Source organism: Lemur catta, chromosome 8 (genome assembly GCF_020740605.2).
Source record: "Lemur catta isolate mLemCat1 chromosome 8, mLemCat1.pri, whole genome shotgun sequence".
Classification (NCBI taxonomy): Eukaryota; Metazoa; Chordata; class Mammalia; order Primates; family Lemuridae; genus Lemur; species Lemur catta.
This window is the reverse complement of record NC_059135.1, coordinates 76684254-76690253: the sequence shown is the minus strand read 5'-3', so window position 1 is coordinate 76690253 and position 6000 is coordinate 76684254. Positions and strand designations below refer to the sequence as shown.

General features: G+C 38.3%; 1 long non-coding RNA gene across 1 annotated transcript in view; it reads left to right on the top strand.

The window, feature by feature from the left end:
- Positions 1 to 1858: 1858 nt before the first annotated feature.
- Positions 1859 to 6000, top strand: part of LOC123643293 — a 65095-nt gene continuing 60953 nt past the window's right edge. The window contains exon 1 of the long non-coding RNA XR_006736746.1: positions 1859 to 1912. This is a non-coding gene — a long non-coding RNA (uncharacterized LOC123643293). The remainder of the gene's footprint in view (positions 1913 to 6000) is intronic.

The following is a 6000-nucleotide window of genomic DNA, read 5'->3' as shown; positions in this document are numbered from 1 at the left end:
ATATCCAATCTTTTTTTCCTATATACTAAAAAAGCCAAAATTAATTAATGTCAGAAACACAAATGTGGGTTGGCAGTGATCGGACATCCACGTTAGAAGGAGGGGAGGCTGGAAACTCTGCACGTACCAACCCCAGATTCCACTTTCCCATTTCAGCTCCTATGTAAAGCCTCCCATGCATTTTGAAGCTTCAGAATTTCTTCTGGGCAACTGATGTCAAAATACCTTTTTGGACAAATACCCCCTTTGCCCCCTGTACCCCGCCACCCCCACCCTAGGCCATGCAAACCAAGAGCAATAGTGTTTCAGGAAGCTTCAGCTGAAGTGTTAGTGATAACCATTAATTAAACAGAAGTTTTACCATCTTCTGTTCCATGATGGAGCTTTTTGAATGTAAACAATTTATAAGGAAAAAAGTGGGTCATGTCAGATTTGAGAAACAGAGAAAAGCTTGATGGAAAACTATCTGAGTTGTGCTTTGTCAGGAGATAGAGTCAGGAAACGCCTACGATGCTAACCTGTTTAGGTGGGTTCCTGTCTTCATGGTTCCTCTCAAGTCATAAGTGTCTCTTTCTTCTTCCCTTCTCTCCCATCTCTTCCCTTCCTTCCCTGTCCCTCTTGGGCACAGGCAAGGACTTCCTTGATCTTTGTGTCTCCCAGGAACACAAGTTAACAGCTCCTTCACGTTCTCGCCTCCTCTCCTGCATTCCTCCCCTGCTCCCAGTGGGCTTGTTGAGGAACCCTTGTCCCCAGGTGCCCGGCACACCTCAGTGTCACTTAGGTACCTCTTGTATATATTCCTTAATGGTTATATTTTTAGGGGAAAAAAGTCTCCCAATGTCCCCCTTTCATTTATTTGACCTAAGTTTTACAACTCTGATTAGAGACAGATCCCTCTTTTTCCACATTGCCACTCTTTCTGCTATCTCATTTAACAAAGCTGGTATAAAAGTGGTCAAATGTGAGAACTATTTAGCATAACAAGATCTATTTGCAAAAATGATGATAAAATACCATTAAAAAGGCACGAAATATATCCTGTAGTAGATGCTGTTGATGCCCTGCCTAGCTCTCCCTCAGTGGCTTCCTCCCTCAAGATGCTTTGAGTGTGGCTGGTAAGCTCACAGCTGCCTCCTTCTCTGGAATCGTCCTCTGGCCAATAACTGATTGGGAAGAAGGTCAAGGTTGAGGGGCAGGAGAGGTTTTGGGGGAAGCTTGCAAAAGGCCAGTCTCTTTGCCTCAAAGTGGACCTAAGGGTGTGGTGCAATTTGTTCTCCAGAGTTCCAGGATCAACTGAAGCGAACCTCTGGCTAAGCCCAGCATTCTTCGCCTTCTCCTGAGAATACTCTCCAATAAATCACTTGAACAAGAATTCCTACCTCAGGAAACTCAACTAAGACATACACTTTTATAATTAAAAAAAATTTTTTTTAAATTTTGAAATTATTTGACTAAATCTTCAAGATATGTGAAATGACCATTTTTTAAGATGAATTGTGCTAGAATAAAGCATTAGATTTGGAAAAAACCAGCATAAACACTGAAGATATTTTGTGGCAAAACTTAAGAAGTATTGAGATATCATCTTTTGCCTCATAAAAAAGGGAAATACTTTGTCAGGAGTTGCAAATATTTGAAATGTTACTAGCCTGGAGGGATCGCATGAGTGGGACTGCAGCAATCCCCTTAGTACTTACATCATAACCGGCTGTATAGTTTCCAAAGTAGTTTCAATCACATGACCTCAAGTCAATCTCATGACAGTCATGACACATAGGGATAATTAGTTGCCCCATTTTCCGCAGATCAAGATGTGTCTCAGAGAGGCTTAATGAGTTGGCCATATCCCTCAGTTAGTAAGTACCTGGCCCATAGCTGGTGCTCAAACCCAGGTTTCTGTGCGAAACATGAGGTAAGATTTGCTGATTAATTTAAACCCTGTCTTTACAAGGTTAAATTAATAAAAGTTAATTTAATTCTTATCTTTATCACAGGTTAGGTTTTCATAATTCTGCTATTAAATCTATTAGGGTTACCTTAGTGATTCACCTACTGATGTAGAGTTAATCTTGGTCAAAGTGGTCATTTTCATATTAAATGTGTATATTTGTTATTCATTGTTATATAATAAATTATTGTAAAACGTAGCCGTTTGAAACAACAAACATTTATTATCTCACAATTTCTGTAGGTCAGGAATCCATTGGTGGCTTAGTGCCTCTGTCTGAAGGACTCTCACAAGGCTATAATCAAGGTGTTGGCCAGGGTTGTGGTCTCATCTAAAGGCTCAACTGAGGGAGGATTAGCTTCTAGATCATTCAGGTAGTTGTCGGCAGGATTTGGTTCCTTGAGAGCTACTGGACTGAGGCTCCATTTCCTCACCGGCTACTGGCCAGAGGCCTCCCTCAGCTCCTTGTCATGAGGCTCTTTTCATAGGGCAGTTCATAGTATGGCAGCTGACATCCCACAGAATGAGCAAGTGAGAGAAAGTAACTGAGGGTGAGCAAGATGGAAGCCAGAGGCTTTTTGTAACTTAATCTTGGAAGTGATTAAGTGTAATCCCATTGATTTTGCTGTATTCTCTTGGCTAGAAGGGAATCACTAGGTCCAGCCTGTGCTGGATGCGAGGGCATTACACATGGCCATGAACACTAGGAGCCAGGGAGCCTTGAGAGCCATTTTAGAGGCTGCATACCACAATGTGTCGCTTGGCTTCCTCATCAACAAGGCCCTGCAACTCGATCCAACCACTGTTTTCTCTATAAGGAAGCACTGGATTATTTTCAATATGTTAATTTCATGGGTTGAAGCATATGTGCTGTAGCTTAATGCTCAACTCACTTGTTCTTCCTCCCACCCACTCTTCAATTTCTCTTCTCCTTTTGCCCTTCCTTTCTTACTTCCTCTCTCCTCCTGCTCCTAACTCTACTCACTTCTCTTTCAGACTCCCTATTTTTCTCTTGCCTCCCTTCTGCTCTCATGGTCACTTTCCTTTCAGAATCCAAATCCTCTGTGTCTGTTCTTGCTACCGTGGCCCTTGCTGCTCCTCTATCTGCTCACAGCAGCCATAGCCAACCAGCAATTTTAGATACTGGCTTTTAAGTTTTTAAAGAAAGTGATTAAATTCAACTCTTGGGTCCAGTCTTTATACCAAGTTCCTCCAGGAAGATGACACCATGATGAAGTGAGACAAAGTGTTTTTATAGAACATTGAAAATCCCATTTTAGAAGGTGGGGGGAAGATTTTTTTTTCTTTATTTCTCCATGCATGGTGTCATATCTGAATTATATCTGGTGTTTTTTTGTATGTTTTATATTAAATTCTTTAAAAAGTTAAGATGGTGATGATGATGATACAGGTTAAAGTACATCACTTATCTAAAATTAATTGTTTAATTCTTGATGGGCAGAGACTGAAAACTATCCCTCTATTTCCAGCATCCAGCATCATTTGAATGAATAAATGAATGTAGCACTATAGCAGAACTAAGTATTAATAGTAGAATTACTTCACTCATTGAAGATAGGGTAGAAAAATGGTTTTCCCAAATCTCATATTAAATCCAGGAATAATATTAGTGATATCTCTATTTCTATTTTTTAGTCACAGAAGATGCTCTCAAAGAAAGGAGACTAATTTGATCCAGCAGAGAGCATATTTCCTATGTGGGATTGTTGTGCCGCAATTAGACTGTTTTGGTCTAGGATGACTGATAGTGATTCCATGGCTTGTTTTTCTCGTATTAGACAAAAATTCTTGGGGCAAAAATGTGATTAGAATATGTTCAACTTGATGACATGTATGTTAAGGCTATTGGTACATACCAAACAATTTTATTGCATAACTTACTGCTAGAAAACATCAAAAGTGGAGGTCAAAGCATTTGAAGAGTAGCTGTTCAGTAAGTTAGAAAGAATGAAGTCTTTAATGAGTGCCAGCATCACATTCTGTCCTAGTTTGTTGCTTGTCACACCCTATTCTCTGTCGGGGATGCCCCAGGCACTCTTTTTGAGGACACTTGACCTACCAGTCATATTTCAGAAACTACTGGTTTGGTGCTTGCTGATTGAGTTTAGACTCCGAGGAGTCCAATTGCTGGATTACATACAGACTAATGACCCATCAGACGCTAAAGGCAAAAGCTTAAAGTGCACTCGTGAATTAAGCCACAGCATTGTCGGAAAGGAAGAATTTATTATGTCATTAAACTTGATTCAATAAGTTTTGCTTCTTTAGATACACTGCACTGAGGGAGAAGTAAGAAATTAATTTTAAGCAAGTGTTATCATTTTTCTTCCACTTTCCCAGGTAAAGATATTCACGTGAAATTAAGAGACAGAATATTTCACTGGGATAAAAAGAAAGCCGTTAAAAGTAATGATAAATTGTGAAACCCGGGCATGACTGCCTAGCCAGCCGTGTACTTCTAAGTTCAGAGACTATGTGCTTCAATTAGTAAATACAGAGGCAGACCAAGCTTGCCTAGTTTGGTGATACCCTGGGTGAAGTTTTCAAGGCTTTGCATAAAATCTTAGAGGCTCATTGATACAAAGATGTCAGCAGTAATCATAGTTGATGCTTAGAATGTAATGTGAAATTCAGAATGGGCACAAAATGGAAATCACATTTTGACATTTGTGAAGCAGAAAATGGAGGTTTTCTGCTTCAAATTTAGGAATTATTAAGATATGAGGAATATTCTCTTAATGTAAAGATCACTATAAGACATAAAGATATAAAACTTTTGGTGTTGAATCTTTCTACATATGCCTTACGGTTATTTTATAGCAAAAGATAAAATGTTTATAAGTAACAACTTAAAGATAACTGAGGAAATTGCAGAGTGTTTGTACCTTTTGTCATTTATCAATCAAAATAATCTGACAACCTTCTCAGGAGTTCTAAAGTGAATTCCAGTGTTTAAGAATGGTAAAAACAAAGCAAAACAAAAGACTTCTTATCATACCATTGTATTTATAGTGTCAGTTCTAATAATGGAAAGACTTTTAGTATTTGTATTTCAGGTAATAAAAGATATTTTCTTTTTTTTTTTTTCCACAAAAAAATACTTTATTTCTGATCTATACAAACTTCTGGAAGGTTATTTTCTATATCATTGCTGGACTAATGACTTTCAAGGATGTGTTTTGGTCCCATGACATTTGGGATAAAAGTGTAAATCTAGAGTTTTGTTAACTTTGGTGAACAATTTTGGCATGATATCCTAATTTCTATTTAAATTCTTTTTTTTTCATGAATGGATTAGTAAATTGTGGTATATGTATACCATGGAGTATTACTCAGCTATAAGAAATAACGATGATACGACATCTCTTTGGTTCTCCTGGAGAGAGTTGGAACCCATTAATTATATTAAGTGAAGTATTCCAAGAATGGAAAAACAAGCATCACATGTACTCACCAGAAAATTGGTTTCCCTGATCATCATCTAAATGCACATTGGGGAATGATACCAACTGGATATCAGACTGAGGTGGGGGGTGGGGGGAGGGGATGGAGGTATGACTACATGGTGAGTGCCAGGCGCACTGTCTGGGGAACGGACACGCTTGAGACTCTGACTCAGGGGAATGGGCAGGACATGGGCAATATATATAACCTGAGCTTTTGTACCCCCATAATAAGCTGAAATAAAAGATATTTTCTATTAGTACCTGTTGTGTAGTGGGATAAAAGAAAGAGTTCAAATCCTCAAAGAATGGATACTGGTAATTGTTTTATCTAAATAAATTCCATAGCATATGACATATCAAATAAAAGAAAACAAACTATGAGGTGGGTCTGTGTCCAAGGCACTAAATATTCTAATGTCATTAGAATTCTTCCTTATCACAAGATATGCAATATCCAATGCTCGAGATGAACATAGAAAGAATAAGCAAAGGAGCATTTTTTTTTCTTTCATTTACTCCTAAAAGGGGATGACTTTTTAAAATCTTAAAAAGTAGGGTTTTAATGCTAATCAGATTTGAAATTTT